The sequence below is a fragment of the Mustelus asterias genome, chromosome 32 (assembly GCF_964213995.1).
Source record: "Mustelus asterias chromosome 32, sMusAst1.hap1.1, whole genome shotgun sequence".
Taxonomy (NCBI): domain Eukaryota; kingdom Metazoa; phylum Chordata; class Chondrichthyes; order Carcharhiniformes; family Triakidae; genus Mustelus; species Mustelus asterias.
The window spans coordinates 4602422-4621030 of NC_135832.1; positions in this window are offsets into that span (position 1 = coordinate 4602422).

Sequence of the window (18609 nt, forward strand, 5' to 3'; positions counted from 1 at the left end):
GGTGGGCTAGAACTGGCACCGTTATAGAATGATGTGGAGATGCCGGCGTTGGACAGGTATACCTGTTGGACTTTAACCTGGTGTTGTTAAACTTCTTACATCGTTATAGAAGACAGAGATCAGTGGTGGTAGCGTGTTTTTCCGAATGGATATCTGCAGCTAGTGGTGTTCCTCAGGGATCAGTGCTGGGACCTCTATTGTTCATCGTATATATAAATGATCTGGTGCAAAATGTGGATGAAGTCTCATGGCTTCAGGTTAAACATGGGCAAGCAAACCTCCTACTGGTTACCATGTCCCGTCCTCCTTTGGTTGATGAATCAGTATTCCTCCACGTTGAACAACAGTTGGAGGAAGCACTGAGGGTGGCAAGGGCGCAAAATGAACTCTTGATGGGGGATTTCAATATCCATCACCAAGAGTGGCTCAGCAGCAGCATTACTGATCGAGCTGGTCGGGTCCTAAAGGATATCACTGCTAGACTGGGTCTGCAGCAGGTGGTGAAGGAACCAACAAGACGAAGTAACATACTTGACCTCATCGTTACCAATGTGCCTGTTGCAGATACATCTGTCCATGACAGTATCGGAAGAGTGACCACCGCACAGTCCCTGTGGAGATGAAGTCCCACGTTCACATTGAGAATAACCTCCATCGTGTTGTGTGACTCTATCACTGTGCTCAATGGGACAGACTTCAAACTGATCCAGCAACTCAAGACTGGGCATCCATGAGGCGCTGTGGGCCAACAACAGCAGCAGAATTGTACTCCAGCACCATCTGCAACCTCATAGCCCGGCAGATCACCTACTCAACCATTACCAACCAACCAGGGGATTTGGTTCAATGGAGAGTGCAGGAGGGGAGGCCAGGAGCAGCACCAGGCATACCTAAAAATGAGATGTCAACCTGGTGAAGCTACCAAACAGGACTACTTGCATGCCAAACAGCAAAAACAGCAAGTGATAGACAGAACTAAGAGATCCCACAACCAACGGATCAGATCTTAGCTGTGCAGTCCTTCTACATCCAGTCGAGAATGGTGGTGGACAATTAAACAACTCACTGGAAGAGGAGGCTCCACAAATATCCCCATCCTCAATGATGGAGGAGTCCAGCACATCAGTGCAAAAGATAAGTATTCGCAGCAATCTTCAGCCAGAAGTGCCGAGTACATCTTCCACATTGGCCTCCTCCACTGGTCCCCAGCATCTTAGATGCCAGTCTCCAGCCAATTCGATTCACTCCACGTGATATCAAGAAACGGTTGGAGGCACTGGATACTGCAAAGGCAATGGGCCCTGATAACATTCCGGCAATAGGACTGAACACTTGTGCTCAAGAACTTGCCACTCCCCTAGCCAAGCTCTTCCAGTACAGATACAACACTGGCATCTACCCAACAACGTGGAACATTGCCCAGGTATGTTCTGTACACAAATAGCAAGACAAATCCAACCCAGCCAATTATCGCCCCATCAGTCGATTGGGTCGATCAGTAAAGTGATGGAAGAGATCATAAACAGTGCTACCAAGCAGCACCTGCTGAGCAATAATCCACTCAGTGACGCACAGTTTGGGTTTCGCCAGGGTCACTCAGCTCCTGACCTCCTGACAACCTTGGTTCAAACATGGACAAAAGAGCTGAGTTCCAGAGGGGAGGTGAGAGTGACAGCCGTTGACATAAAGGCCCCATTCGACCGAGTCTGGCATCAAGGAGCCCTAACGAATTTGGAATCCATGGGTATCGGGGGCAAACTCTCTGCTGGTTGGATTCATACCTGGTACATAGGAAGATGTTGTGGTTGTGGAGGGTCAGTCATCTCAGCTCCAGGACATCTCTGCAGGAGTCCCTCAGGATAGTGTCCTCGGCCCAACCATCTTCAGCTGCTTCATCAATGGCCTTCCCTCCGTCATAAGTTCAGAAGCGGGGATGTTGGCCGATGATTGCAGAATAGTCAGCACCTTTCACAACTCCTCAGATACTGAAGCAGTCCATGTTCAAATGCAACAAGATCTGGACAATATCCAGGCTTAGGGTGACAAGTGGCAGTAACATTCGTGCCACACAAATGCCAGGCAATGAGCATCACCAACAAAAGACACTCCAACCGCCGCCTTTTGTCATTCAATGGTGTGACCATCACTGAATCCCCCACTGTCAACAGCCTTGGGGTTACAATTGACCAGAAACTCAACCGGACTCACCACATACACAGAGTGGCTACAAAAGCAGGCCAGAGGCTAAGAATACTGCAGCAAGTAACTCACATCCTGACTCCCCAAAGCCTATCCACCATCTTCAAGGCACAAGTCAGGAGAGCGATGCAATAATCCCCACCTGCCCTGGGTGGGTGCAACTCCAACAACAATCAAGAAGCTCGACACCATCCAGGACAAAGCAGCCTGTTTGATTGGCACCACATCTACAAACACCCACTCCCTCCACCACCGACGCTCAGTAGCAGCAGTGTGTACTATCTACAAGATGCACTGCACCAATTCACCAAAGATCCTGAGACAGCACCTTCCAAACCCACGACCACTTCCATCTAGAAGGACAAGGGCATCAGATAAATGGGAATGCCACCACTTTGCAAGTTCGCCTCCAAGCCACTCACCATCCTGACTTGGAAATGTACCGCTGTTCCTTCGCAGTCGCTGGGTCAAAATCCTGGAAATCCTGTCTGACGGCATTGTGGGTCAGAAAATGGACTGCAGCGATTCTAGAAGGCAGCTCACCACCACCTTCTCAAGGGCAACTAGGGATGAGCAATACATGCTGGCCCAGCCCACGTCCGACAAATGAATTAAAAAAACAACTCAACTTGCAAATTAACCCATTCAGATCTTCCGCCATTTTTTGTTCTGCACTATTACTTCTGCAGCGTTATTTTCCAGCGCTCCAATGAACACTCTTGTCTCTCGCTCACCCTGTATATATCTAAAGGAACTCTTGCAAATTTATTTTATATGTACACCCTCATAATTCGCCATCTCCATCCTGATTTCTTTTGTAGTTGTCCTCTGTTGGTTTTTAAATGATTCTCACTCCACTGGCTTCCCACTAATCTTTTCTACAGTTTATGGTTTTTCATTTGCTTTTTATGCTGTCCCTGACTTCCCTCGTCAGCCATGGTTGCCTCATTCTTGATGGGGAGATGCCGGTGTTGGACTGGGGTGAACACAGTAAGATGTATCGATATGCGTGATCTTCTTGGAGATCCTCTCCACTTACAGCCTCATCCTTCCCATCGTATGCTTCTTCTTGGCATAAAACTTTGCTGTGTCGCCTGAATTACGTCCAGAAACTCCTGCCATTGCTGTCCCAACATTTTTCCTGCTGGGATCCTCTCCCAATCAATTCAGAACAGCTCAAAGAACAAATCAAAGAACAAATAACAGTACAGCACAGGAACAGGCCCTTCCGCCCTCGATGCCTGCGCCGATCATGATGCCTGCGTAAACTAAAACTATGAACCTGCAGAGCCCCTAGCCTTCCCTTCACATCCTATTCATGCATTCGTCAAAATGCCCCCGAGATGCCGCCATCATGCCTGCTCCCATTACCTGCCCGCACAGTGCATTCCAGATATTCACCACCTTCTGTGTAAAAAAACTTGCCTCACACCTCTCCTCTAAACTTTTCCCCACGCACCTTAAACCTATGTCTCTCAGTACATGACATTTCCACTCTCGGAAGGAGGGTCTGACTATCCACCCTGTCGATGTCACTCATGATCTTGTAAACCTCTATCAGGTCACCCCTCAACTAACCGAGTACATGCAAACTCTCCTCACAGCTAATACCCACCAGACCAGGCAACATCCTGGTAAAACTCTTCTGGACCCTCTCCATGGCATCTCCATACTTCTGGTTGTGTGGTGACCAGAATTGTACACAAATAAAGCCTAACTAAGGGGTTCTGTACAGCTGCAGCATGACCTGCCAATTTTAATACTCAATGCCCCGGCCGATGAATACAAGCATGCTGTATGCCTTCTTAACTCGCTTATTCACCTGCGTTGCCTCTTTCAGTGATCAGTGGACATGTACGCCCAGATCTCTCTGCCTGTCAATACTCCTAAGGGTTCGACCATTTACTGTATAATTCCGACACGCATTGGACCTTCCACAATGCATTATCTCACATTTGTCCGGATTAAACTACATGTGCCATTTCTCCGCCCAAGTCTCCAACCGATCTATATCTTCCTGCATCCTGTGACAATCCGCTTCACTGCCCGCAACTCCACAAATTTTTGTGGACTCCTTGCGAAGTTACTAATCAGACCAGCTACATTTTCCTCCAAATCATTTATATATACTACGAAGAACAAAGGTCCAATAAATGATCCCTGTGAAACACCACTAGTCACAGCCTTCCATTCAGAAAAACACCCCTCTAATGCTACCCTCTGTCTTCTTTGCCCAAGCAAGTTCTGAATCCATCTAGCCAGCTCCCATCTGATCCCGTGTGACTTCAACTTTCATACCAGTCTACCATCAGGCACCTTGTGAAAGCCTTTATTGAAGTCCATGTATACAACATCCACTGGCTTTCGATCACCTCGCATCTTCGAAACTTACTCGAAAACCTCGAACAAGTTAATGCTGCATGACCTTCCCTTCACAAACCATGCTGTCTGTCACTAATACGTCCTTTTCTCCCCCCCAAATGTGAGTAAATCCTGCCCCGAACAATGTTTTCCAATACTTTCCCACAACTGACGTAATGCTCACTGGCCTATAATTTCTTGGATTATCCCTGCTGCAATTCTTAAACAATGGAACAACATTGGCTACTCTCCAGTCCTCTGGAACTTCACCTGTAGCCAATGAGGATAGAGATTTCTGTCAAGGCCCCTCCTCCCTCGTGCCCCAGTGGTTGCCCTTACTCCACTGTAATACCATTACATCTGATTCCAGCTGCTCCCTCTCAAACTGCAGGGTGAATTCTATCGTACAATGGTCACTGTCTCATCAGGGTTCCTTCATCCTCAGCCCCCATATCAAAACTGCCTCATTACACATCACCAAATCCAGAATTCCCTGATTCCTACTGGGCTCCACCCCAAGCTGCTCCAAAAATCCATCTTACAGACATTCCACAAATTCATATTCTTGGGATCAACTACCGACCTGTTTTTCCCAGTCCACCTGCACATTGAAGTCTCCCGTGATCACTGTAACCTCGCCGTTCTTCGCTGCCTTTTTTATCTCCTGGTGTATTTTGTCCCCCACATCCTGACTGATGCTCGGAAGCCTGTACATTACTCCCATCAGGGTCTTTTTACTTTTGAAGTTCCCCAATTCTCGCCATACCAATTCTATGGCCGGACCTTTACTGTCCTGGCAGACACGGCAATCGGAGCGGGCGTTGGGCGGATGAGGGAAAGATCTGTTGACCTCCGGCAGTATTTTACGGTGTTGGGGTCAGCGAGTCTACAAAGTCTCGCCCTGTATCGTCTGACCCTATATCCTTTCTTGCTATAAATTTAATTTATTTTCTTACGAACAAAGCAACGCCGCCCCCTCTATCAAGGTGTCTGTCTTTTCAATTGGATGTGTATCTTTGGATATTTAGTTCCCAGACTTGGTCCCTTTGCAGCCACGTCTCCGTGACGCCCACAACATTCTACCCGCAAATTTCAATCTGCACGACAAGCTCAGTGACTTTATTTTGTAAACTTCAAATGCAACACCCTCAGTCCTACTTTAACCGCCCCTTCTCATTGTCCTCCTGCTATCTGCTGTGCAGTCCATGGGTCCTGACAATATCCTGGTGTTGTACTGAAGACATACATGTTGTGGAGTGTTTGGGGATCTCTGTTGAAATGCCAGCAAACAGAAGCATTTATGAAAATCGATAGTGTGAGACCATCAGGTAGACCAAGTCATGAAGGGATTAAATCAGGTGAGTGTGAAAATGAGGTTTGTACCAGATCAGCTGGTGACGGAGGTCAGTGAGCACAAGGATGATGGTATTCGGACTTGGTAAAAGTTGGGATCTGCACAGCGGATTTTGAGATGAGCTTTCACTCTGCAGTTTTGTAACTCGGAGGCTGGTCAGCAGAAAACTGGAGTTGGAAATTGTGACAGGTGGAGTGAGGCAAAGGATGATTCTGGAGGTAACATTAGACAGGATTCGTGATGTAGTGGATAGCACAGGAACAGACCGTTGGGCCCTCCAAGCCATAGCCAATCATGATTTACCAGGTTTACCAGGCTGATTCTGGGGACGACGGGACTGATATATGAGGAGAGATTGATTAGGTTAGGATTGAGTGGGGGATTTCATCGAGACTTTTTAAATTCTAACAGGACTGAACAGGTGAGATGCAAGGAGGATATTCCCGATGGTGGTAGAATCCAGAGCCAGGAGTCACAGTCTGAGGATTCAGGGAGGACCAGTGGGGACAGAGATGAGGAGACATTACTTCACCCAAAGAGTGGTGAGCCTGTGGAATTCATTGCTGCAAGAAGTAGCTGATGCCCAAACATTGAATGTATTCCAGAGGCGGCTGGATATAACACTTGAGGCGAATGGGATCAAAAGTTATGGGGAAAAAGCAGGATGAGGCTATTGAGTTAGGCGATTGGCCATGATTGTAATGAATGATGGAGCGGGCTTGAAGGGCTGATTGGCCAACTCCAGCTCTTATCTTCTGTATTTCTATGTTTCTGTGATGTCCTAATTAAAGAAAAGAAAATCTACTGCCCTGACTCTGACCGTATCTCTCTATTCCATCACATCCTCTGGCAACACGTTCCAGACACCCACCACACTCTGCGTGAAAAACCTCCCCCACACATCTCCTTTAAACTTTCTCCCTCTCACCTGGAACCTGTGCCACCTTGTAATTGACACTTCCACCCTGGGAAAGAAGCCTCTGACGATCCACTCTGTCTTTTCCTCTCATCATTTTGTAGACAGTTATCAGGTCTCCCCTCAGCCACCGTCTTTCCAGAGAAAACAATTCTCGTTTATCCAGCCTCTCTACATAAACAACACCCTCGAGACCACGCAATGTATTTTTAAATTCATTCGTTGGACATGGGCATTGCTGGGCGGCCAGCATTTTAAATTGCCCATTTGCAGTTGCCCTTCAGAAGGTGGTTGTGTCCCCAGCTACCCTTCAGGTAGTGTAGTGACCACCATTGCACACAATACCCGAAATGTGGCCTAACCAATGTTTCATATGGCTGCATGGGCTATGGGGTGAGTAATCATCTCAAGGTCAAAGGGTTAATGGAGGGTGTAATCAGTGTGGACCAGCTTCAGCTACAAGAATGGAGTAGATGGACAGGGAGCAGAGATTAAGTGTGGAACTGAAGTCAGTGGACTCCATGTTCCCAATGCAGTCAATGTGCTGTGGGTTGACCCACAATGCCATTTAGGAGGGATTTTCCGTATTTTATCACAGCGACTGCGAAGGAAACCTCGATCGATTTCCAAACCAGGATGTTGAGTGGCTTGGAGGGGAACTTGCAAATGGTGGTGTCCCCATGTATCTGCTGCCCTTGTCCTTCTAGGCAGAAGTGGTCTTGGGTTTGGAAGGTGCTGTCTAAGGATCTTGGGTGAACTGTCGCAGTGTATCTGGTAGATGGTACAAACTGCTGCTACTGATCATCGGTGATGGAGGAAGCGAATGTTTTTTGGATGTGGTTCCAATCAAGCGGGCTGCTTTGTCCTGGATGGTGTCAAGTTTCTTGAGTGTTGTTGGAGCTGCACCCATCCAGGCAAGTGGGGAGTATTCCATCACACTCCTGACTTGTGCCTTGTAGATGGTGGACAGGCTTTGTGGAGTCAGGAGGTGAGTTACTCGCCGCAGTATTCCTCGCCCCTGACCTGCTCTTGTCCCCTTTGTGTTGATGTGGTCAGTCCAGTTGAGTTTCTGGTTAATGGGAGCATCCTGGTAAACTCTCTTTGCACTGACTCCAGAGCTTCCTCGTCCTTCAGGTAGTGTAGTGACCAACATTGCACACAATACCCGAAATGTGGCCTAACCAATGATTTATATGGCTGCATGGGATATGGGGTGAGTAATCATCTCAAGGTCAAAGGGTTAATGGAGGGTGTAATCAGTGTGGAACAGCCTCAGGTACAGGAATGGAGTAGATGGACAGGGAGCAGAGATTAAGTGTGGAACTGAAGTCAGTGGACTTCATGTTCCCACAACTGAAATACGAAGTTGAGTAATACAATGAAACATAGATGACAAATAGAATAAGTGGACACAGGGACTTACCAGGGACACCAACAATAGCCAGGATTGGATAGTAAACCCCTTGAATAACCGAGAGCATAACACCGATGCGATTTGTCAACGGAAATGAACCAAAACAATCTTGAGAAAGACAGAACAGAGCCAGAGCAAAACTCCTGTCCAGTGTTGGAAGATTCCAATCCATTGTTCCCAGATTCTGATCCAGTGTTGGAAGATTCCAATCCAATGTTCCCAGATTCTGATCCAGTGTTGGAAAATTCCAATCCATCGTTCCCAGATTCTGATCCATTTTTGGAACATTCCAATCCATTGTTCCCAGATTCTGATCCATTGTTGGAACATTCCAATCCGATGTTCCCAGATTCTGACCCATTGTTGGAAGATTCCAATCCATTGTTACCAGATTCTGATCTCTCCTCTCCCTCTCCCGCTCTCCACAGCCGCTGATCTCTGTTGCTGTCGGAGTTGTCGCTCCCGCTGAATCAATGGGACAACACATTGAACGGAATCCCTCATTCATAGAAGAGGGAAAACCCTCCAGGCACACTAATCGGATCCATGGATACTCAGTCAATTCCAGTCACTAAACAAACAACTTCACTTAACCCTGTTCTATCCAACACTTTTCATATCACAATGGAATAGAACATGTGCCCAGCCTGGATAATGGTGGAGGTTCACTGAGAGCAGGACCAGTGGAAATAGTGGAGACACTGGCCATCAACTTTCAATCTTCCCATTTCTTTCAAAATTAATTTTATGGGATGTGGGTATCGCTGGCTATACCCAGCATTTATTGTCCATCGCTAGCTGCCCTTCAGAAGAAGGTGGTGAGCTCCTTTTTGAACCACTGCAGCCTGTCCAGTGGGTACAACCACAGCGCTGTTAGGGAGGGCATTCCAGGATTTGGACCCAGTGACATTGAAGGAACAGCTGACATATTTCCAAGTCAGGATGGTGATAGATTTCCCAACTGTAGCAGTGCGGCCCCTTTTAGGGAGAATTTCCGATGGACCATGTGGTCGGGCCTGACCCGATGGAGTGTTGAGGTGAGGCGATGAGGCACTCGAGTGCGAGGGCGCAGATTCCGAGCCGGGGAGGATTGGCAGTTGGACCCAGGAAAGTGCAGTGTGCAGTTGCAGAGTTGTGTCTGACCACGTGATGAATATAGTTTCGGAGGAAACCAGAGCACTCACAGTAAACCCACACAGACACGGGGAGAATGAGTAAACTCCACACAGACAATGACCTGGGAATGGAATTGAACCCGAGTCTCTGGTGCTGTGAGGCAGCATAGCTAACCACTGTGCTGCCGTTCTGCCCCAAATGTGTAGGTTAGGTGGATTGGCCATGCTAAATTGCCCCTTAGTGTCCAAAGATGTGCAGGTTAGGTGGATTGGCCATGCTAAATTGTCCCTTAGTGGACAAAAATGTGCAGGTTATGGGGGATTGTCCGTGCTAAATTGCCCCTGAGTGTCGGGGATTAGCAGGGTAAATATGTAGGGTTACGGGGATAGGGCCTGGGTGGGATTGTTGTCGGTGCAGGCTCGATGGGCCAAATGGCCTCCTTCTGCACTGTCGGGATTCTATGATTCTGAAGAACACAATATGAATGAGGAATGGAATTGTGTTTGTAAAGGCTCCACACAGATCATTCAGAAAGCCAGGGTTATAGGCAGCAGTTATATTAAAAGTTGTGAATTTTAAATTGTATCTCTGAAGCCCCGGATAACACAATTTATTCTCCCTCACAGAAAAAGGTGACTATTCTCATGGTACCTTATTTATTCATATTATTCATTCTATTTCCTTCACCAAAAGGAACAATATGATAGATTAAAGTAACTGTGCACTCTGGATAATTAAATAAAAATCCCTTTGATTTGTGGCGATGGTTTCCATGGCCGTAACGTCTCGGTGAGGTAAACAGTGGCGAGTGGCCACTTGGTAAAATATCTGACAGCACTTACATTCTTGATTGGGCCGACTTTCCTGACTCAGGCTGGGCGATCTGATTTGATTTGATTTGATTTATTATTGTCACATGTATTAGCATACAGTGAAAAACACTGTTACTTGCGCGCTATACAGACAATGCATACCGTTCATAGAGAAGGAAAGGCGAGAGTGCAGAATGTAGTGTTACTGTCATCGCTAGGGTGTAGAGAAACATCAACTTAGTGCGAGGTAGGTCCATTCAAAAGTCTGATGGCAACGGGGAAGGAGCTATTCTTGAGTCGCACGGTACGTCTCCTCAGACTTTTGATTATTTTTCCCAATGGAATAAGGTGGAAGAGAGAATGTCCGGGGTGCGTGGTGTCCTGGATTATGCCGGCTGCTTTTCCCCGAGGCAGCGTGTTGTGTCGACAGTGTCAATGGTTGAGAGGCTGGTTTGCGTAATGGACTGGGCTTCGTTCATGACCTTTTGTAGTTCCTTGCAGTCTTGGACAGAGCAGGAGCCCAGACCAAGCTGTGATACAACCAGAAATAATGCTTTCTCTGGGGCATCTGTAAAAGTTGTTGAGAGTCGGAGCTGACATCCAAATTCCCTTCGCCTCCTGAGAATGTGAAGGTTCATCGTTGAATGCAGTAATTTACTAAACTTTTATTAATTATCCTTTTGCGCTGTTATTACTGAAAAGAGAAATAATTGAAAATACATTACTTTGCTCGTTGCTGGTGTCCGAATGTTCCTGTCGATTTGAATCAGTTTCTTATTCATTCATAGAGTCACAGAAGTTTACAGCATGGAAACAGGCCCTTCGGCCCAATTTGTCCATGCCAACCTTTTTTTAAAAACCCTTAATTTAGTCCCAATTGTCCGCATGTGGCCCATATCCCTCCATACACATCGTACTAATGTAACTGTCTAAATGTTTTTAAATGACAAAATTGTACCCGCCGCTACTACTACCTCTGGCAGCTCGTTCCAGACACTCCCACCCTCTGTGTGAAAAAAATTGTCCCTCTGGACACTTTTGTATCTCTCCCCTCTCACCTTAAACCTATGCCCTGTAGTTTCAGACTCCCCTACCTTTCGGAAAATATATTGTCTATCTCGCTGATCTGTGGCCCTCATTATTTTATAGACCTCCATAAGATCACCCCTCAGACTCCGACGCTCCAGAGAAAAAAGTCCCAGTCGATCGATGTCTCCTTATAACTCAATCCATCAAGTCCCGGCAGCATCCTCATAAATATTTTCTGCTCTCTTTCTAGTTTAATGATATCATTTCTATACTAGCATGACCAGAACTGTACACAGTATTCCAAGCGTGGCCTTAACAATGTTGTACAACATCAACAAGATGTCCCAACTCCTGTATTCAATGTTCTGACTGATGAAACCAAGCATGCCGAATGCCTTCTTCACCACTCTGTCCACCTTTGACTCCACTTTCAAGGAGCTATGAACCTATACCCCTAGATCTCTTTGTTCTGTAACTCTCCCCAACGCCCTACCATTAACTGAGTAAGTCCTGCCCTGGTTCAATCTACCAAAATGCATCACCTCGCATTTGTCTAAATTAAACTCCATCTGCCATTCGTCAGCCCACTGGCCCAATTGATCAAGATCCCGTTGCAATTGGAGATAACTTTCTTCACTGTCCGCTATGCCACCAATCTTGGTGTCATCTGCAAACTTACCAATCATGCCCCCTATATTCTCATCCAAATCATTTATATAAATGACAAATAACAGTGGACCCAGCACTGATCCCTGAGGCACACCGCTGGTCACAGGCCTCCAGTTTGAAAAACAACCCTCATAAAACAGCCTCTGGCTTCTGTCAAGTAGCCAATAGGGTATCCATTCAGATACCTCACCCTGGATCCCGTGGGATTTAACCTTACGCAACAACCTACCATGAGGTACTTTGTAAAAGGCCTTGCTAAAGTCCATGTAGACAACATCAACTGCACTGCCCTCATCTACCTTCTTGGTTACCCCTTCATAAAACTCAATCAGATTTGTGAGGCATGATTTTCCACTCACAAAGCCATGCTGACTGTCCCTAATCAGTCCTTGCGTCTCTAAATGCCTGTAGATCCTATCTCTCAAAATATCTTCCAACAATTTACCCACCACAGAGGTGAGGCTCACTGGCCTGTCGATAGATACCTGACTAACAAGGGAGTCAATGGTTCTCAGAGGTAGGCAGAGATGAGGCACATTCAGATTAGCTGTGATCTTACTGACTGTTAGCGGAATAGGCTCGAGGGCTCGAATGGCCCACTCCTGCACCTAATTCATATGTTCGTATAAGCTAAAATAAAAACTTTCCATCTGGATACAACCCAGTGGACACGGCAGGTAGAGCAATGGTGTTGGGGTTGATGGTCTTCTCCATGTCCTCCTGCTGGGTAAACAATGTTTAAAATTGCTTCTATATCCTTTGAATCAGTGTTTGTGGTTTTTGGGATTTGGAGCACTATGGGGCAGAATACTCGGGATAATCAGTGGTGCCAGCTAACATTGATCATGATCCATTGGTGCTGGCTTGGTACCAGAGGCAGAGGAGCCAATCACTGCTGTTGGGAGAAGCTGAACCAAAATCTTGCTGGAATATATGTGTTGTTGTAGCCGAGGATTCACAGCAAGTTCAACCGAGAGAAAGGCTACGGAAGATGAATCATTTTCATTGAGTTCCATTGTGTAGATTCAGTGAACAGGGGACAGATATCTGCCGAGAACTTTAGAGTGAATCTCGCAAACATTGAACATTTCTGCCAAGCTCTCGAAATCTCCCAGCCAATCCTATGGGAGATGATGTTAGGAAGCTGAATCCAATACAGAACAAGGCGTGAGCATTAAACTCACATTGGAAGCGAGATGTTCAGTCACGGTCTCCCAACAAGGTCCGGAGAGTGCGGTGAATAACGATCATAATACGAGGCTCTGGGTACCCGACTACCTCAGAGCAATGACATGAAAAATTTACTCGAGGCAACAAAACACAACTATTTCATCTTGCAGCAGTTTAATTGAATTTATTGGGTCGTTTAGAAAATTAAAATTAAAGTACAACTATAGTGAGGCAAACCTTTCAATGTCCCATTGAATCTACCTGACGTTGGCATTGGTCACGCTCCTTTCACTTATTCAGATCTTCCAACCAACCACATTGACTCCGAGGTAGATCAGCCAGTCAGTGCAGCTCCACTTCCTTCACATCAACTGATTATTCAGCCTCCCGACTCAAACTGAAATGTTTACAAAGCTATGATTTCCCCGTGATGCACATTGTGATGGGGAGACGAGCACTGCGGTCTCATGGGTTCATGTATTTGTTCAAGGGGTCACACTTTGATGAAGTTTTGTTTGGCCAATCTGCGGATTTCATTCAAGGTACAATGACTTACTGTGCAACAATGCAACGATGCGGCGATGCCGGCGTTGGACTGGGTAAACACGTAAGGAGTCTCACAACACCAGGTTAAAGTCCAACAGGTTTATATGGTAGCAAAAGCCACTAGCTTTCAGAGCTCTGCTCCTTCGTCAGGACAGCATACCCTTACCTGACGAAGGAGCAGCGCTCGGAAAGCTAGTGGCTTTTGCTACCAAATAAACCTGTTGGACTTCAACCTGGTGTTGTGAGACTTCTCACTGTGTCTAAAATGCAACAACAGGTTTCCATGTGATCACAGCCCAGAGATCATGCAGTGAGCATGGATAATAGGCAGCAATGGGATTTCTCCTGATCTCAGTTTGATGCATTTACAGGAACAGGATGAGGCCATTCAACTCCTCAAGCATATTATTTAGACCACGGTTGATCTGTACCTCAGGGGGAGATCTGTACCTTGGGGGAGATGGTGGGTAGTGGCAATGTCACTGGACTATTATCCCGAGGCTTAAACTAAAGCCCAGGTGTCATGGGTTCAAATGCCACCGCAGCAGATGGTGGAATTTTTCAATTAATAAAGTCTGGAATTGAAAGCTAGACTGAGTATGAAAAACTCTTGTTGGTTGTTGTGAAATCTATTGTCCAGAGTATTTCTACGATACTGCAGACTCACTCAACTGGCACTGTATATCATGGGTTTTACACAAACACCTCTGCATATTATCAGGCAAAAGGACGACGCACCTGAACTGATGGAAAGGAACCAATTCGCAACTTTGTTCCAAACAGTAAAAGACTGAAGTTTCACAACTTTAACTATTCTCTCTTTCCCGTGAATCGATCATTTAGAAATTTGTATATTACCCAGGATCCTCGTGATCCCGTCAGTGTGTTGATCTCTCGAGTTCATCTCTCTTTCTCTCTCTCTCTGGTCTGGAGGTGAGCTCCTGTAGTTGATGCCATGTCCGGATATGCTACTGGGTAGGCTGGAGAGGAGGTCAGGGTGACCCATGCTAGCATAATGTTCTTAAACCTTTCTGGCTACCTTCTAGAATCTTCTGAAGATTCAGTCTGTCCTTTGCTTGGGTCTGATTTGTTTCACATCATTTTTGATGGGTTTCAATGGGTATCAATGAGTTTCAATGGTGGACCCTTGGTGTTTGTGTGCTGTGTACTCTAAAGGTCCTTTTACACCACACAGGAGGGTCTCGGATGCCACTGATAACTGTGGGTGTCTCTCTCTTGCAGGCGTTCGACCCACAACCCGCAAGAGAGCAGAAGAAAGACACACTGTTCATTCCTGACCAGTGAGCTCCCCCTTATGCCATACGAGTTACCGTGGCTGCCAGCTCCGACCGTGTGCCTCTCTTTCTTGTAGATAGTAAAATACAACCCAGAAGTGCCACTTTGGGACAGCTTCACAAGAGAGAGAGAGGGAGAGAGGGACCACTGTTTATTCCTGACCAGTAGACCCCCTTAAGTGAGGAGTTTCGAAGTGCTCGGCCCCTTTACGGTTCTGTACCCCGGAATTATGTTCTGTTTTTGTAGTGACTCACTAAGATGGACGATGAGAGAGAGACTGGTCAAAGATAATTTAAAAACAATTTATTCAAGAATAACTCCAACCAAACTCAGTCAATAAAACAAGGCACTACAATACTGTGCTATGGAAGGAAAATTCTAATGGGACAATGTAAATTCTTAGCATTACACGATTTACACAGAAACAAGAAGAAACCTAGACCCCTCCTCAGCCTCTCCCTAATTGGGGGATTTCTGAAGGCGTAGAGAATATACCCACCACTCCTCGGATCGGTTTCAAAGCAAAAGTCCTTGCTTCTGGATCTTCCTTGTTCTTTCCAGTGCCACCACGTAGTCGTCTGCCTGGACACCTGAATTCACTCCTTTCACACAACTCTCCTGCGCTGTTCTTCACAGAACTCCTTGCTGAGTTAACTGCTGAAAGGTCAGCCTCCTCTCCTCTTGTTTGCTGTTGGTCGCAGTTGGATATTTTTAAAAAGGCTGTTCGCTTCATCAAATTGTCTGACTCCTCCCATCGGGAAGTTTCAAACCAATGGGGTGCAAAGTGGATGAAACTGATTTGATCAGTTTCAATGACAAAGAGTCCAAACTGGTTTCGGAGGGTGTCTGATGGGCTGCTAAGTGTCCCAAGGTGGTTTCGTGGAACTGCCAAGCGTTTTCCCATTTGTGGGGGCATTATTCTATTTCGCTGGGGTAAAAATCATTGCCATTTCCATTGTCTCTCCTGCAGTTGGTCAGGTAGAAATGTTTCTGGGACAGCTCGACTGCAGCCACCAGTTCCGTGAGCTTTTCCTTTAAGGGGGGAATATCAGACCCAAAGTGAGCAGCGTATTCTTGTAAATTGGTGACATTTCCACGGACCGTGATGTGAATTGAAGGAGGTTCTGGGATGGGGTACTATTTGTTGGTTTGCCACATGAACTTCCGCCCTGGGTTTAAAACAGAAACTGCTGTGCGGTATCGGGCACCACTGCTGTGGTCCGTGCTGATACCGCTGGGCACTGGTGGTGACACAATAGGTCCCACCCCCTATGTATGCAACCTGTGGGGGGACGCGTCTGGTGGCCATCGCTTCCATTCTGCAATTTATAGCCTCTGCCCCAGCAGCCCTGAACCCGCTCTGAGGTCTTGCAGAGGCATTCATGTGCTGGGGACCCAGCGTCTCTTGTGCTCCCCTGCTCTGAGAACCGGAGAGGTCGGTGCTTGTCACAGTGTGCTCCCACACTATGACATGTGGCGGGACCTTTCTGTAACGAACATGTACACCCCCACGAATGGCTCCCACATTCTCAACCCGGTACAGGGGTGCTGGCTGTGTGGGTGCTCCCATCACCTGCCCTGTTACAACCACCCCCATCATTGTGTGGCTGGATTTCCCACAGTCAGTACTGGGTACGCCTCTGAGGCCACACCAAGCTGGCGGGGACTCAATGTGCTGTTGTCAGGGTTAACGTTGCTAGGTGCAGGTCGCTGATCCATGAGAGGACCTGCCCCTGTCTCAAATCTTCCGGATTGTTCCGTCCCTCCCCTGCAAACAAGCCCCATACGGCCCACTCACCTCATTCTGGGCAGCTTGATCAGATGCATTCCGATCCTCTCTAATCAGTTCAGTTGTCGTTTTAGCATGGGTCTCCAATTGTGCGATGATTTCTTTTAGATGCAGAGTCATCACTACCTCTTCCCGTAACCCCATCCCTACCACAATGTTTTCATGCCCCAACACCTTTCTCAGCTAGCTTTTTAATCCGTTAATCTGTAGAGCTAGTTCAACATCATCCATGCTGTTTATCACAGATGTTAAGAAGTCTCACAACACCAGGTTAAGTCCAACAGGTTTATTTGGTAGCAAATACCATAAGCTTTCGGAGCACTGCTCCTTCGTCAGATGGAGTGGAACTGTGCTCTCAAACAGTGCAAACAGACAAAATCATGTTGCAGAATACTGATTAGAATGTGAATCCTACAGCCAGCCAGGTCTTAAAGGTACAGAAAATGTGGGTGGAGGGAACACTAAACACAGGTTAAAGAGATGTGTATTGTCTCCAGACAGAACAGCTAGTGAAATTCTGCAAGTCCAGGAGTCAAGCTGTGGGGGTTACTGATAATGTGACATTAATTCAACATCCCGGTTTCGGCCGTCTTCATGTGTGCGGAACGTGGCTATCAGTTTCTGCTCAGCGACTCTGCGCTGTCGTGTGTCGTGAAGGCCGCCTTGGAGAACGCTTACCTGAAGATCCAAGGCTGAATGCCCGTGACTGCTGAAGTGCTCCCCCACAGGAAGAGAATGGTCTTGCCTCGTGATTCTCGAGCGGCGTTCATTCATCCGTTGTCGTAGCGTCTGCATGGTTTCCCCAATGTACCATGCCTCGGGACATCCTTTCCTGCAGCGTATCAGGTAGACAATGTTGGCCGAGTTGCAAGAGTAGGTACCGTGTACCTGGTGGATGATGTTCTCACGTGAGATGATGGCATCCGTGTCGATGATCCAGCACATCTTGCAGAGGTTGCTGTGGCAGGGTTGTGTGGTGTCGTGGTCACTGTTCTCCTGAAGGCTGGGTAGTTTGCTGCGGACAATGGTCTGTTTGAGGTTGCGTGGTTGTTTGAAGGTAAGAAGTGGGGGTGTGGGGATAGCCTTGGCGAGATGTTCGTCTTCATCAATGACATGTTGAAGGCTCCGGAGGAGATTCCGTAGCTTCTCCGCTCCGGGAAAGTACAGGACGACGAAGGGTACTCTGTCCACCGTGTCCCGTGTTTGTCTTCTGAGGAGGTCGGTGCGGTTTTGCGCTGTGGCGCGTTGGAACTGTTGATCGATGTGTCGAGCGCCATATCCTGTTCTGATGAGGGCATCTTTCAGCGTCTGGAGGTGTCTGTCGCGATCCTCCTCATCTGTGCAGATCCTGTCTATTCGGAGGGCTTGTCCGCAGGGGATGGCTTCTTTAACGTGTTTAGGGTGGTAGATGGAGAAGTGGAACATCATGAGGTTATCCGTGGGCTTGCGGTACAGTGAGGTGCTGAGGTGACCGTCCTTAATGGAGATGCGTGTGTCCAAGAATGCAACCAATTCCGGAGAGTAGTCCATGGTGAGTCTGATGGTGGGATGGAACTTGTTGATGTCATCATATAGTTGTTTCAGTGATTGCTCAACATGACTCCAAAGGAAGAAAATGTCATCGATGTAACTGGTGTATAGCATCGATTGAAGGTCCTGTGCGTGAAGAAGTCTTGTTCGAACCTGTGCATGAAGATGTTGGCATATCGAGGTGCGAATTTGGTCCCCATGGCTGTTCCGTGTGTCTGGATGAAGAACTGGTTGTTGAAGGTGAAGACATTGTGGTCCAGGATGAAGCGGATGAGTTGTAAAATTGCATCTGGAAACTGGCAGTTGACGGCATTGAGTACTGAGGCCGTTGCAGCAATGCCATCGTTGTGGGGGATGCTGGTGTCGAGTGCCGAGACATCCATTGTGACGAGAAGTGCTCCTGGTTCA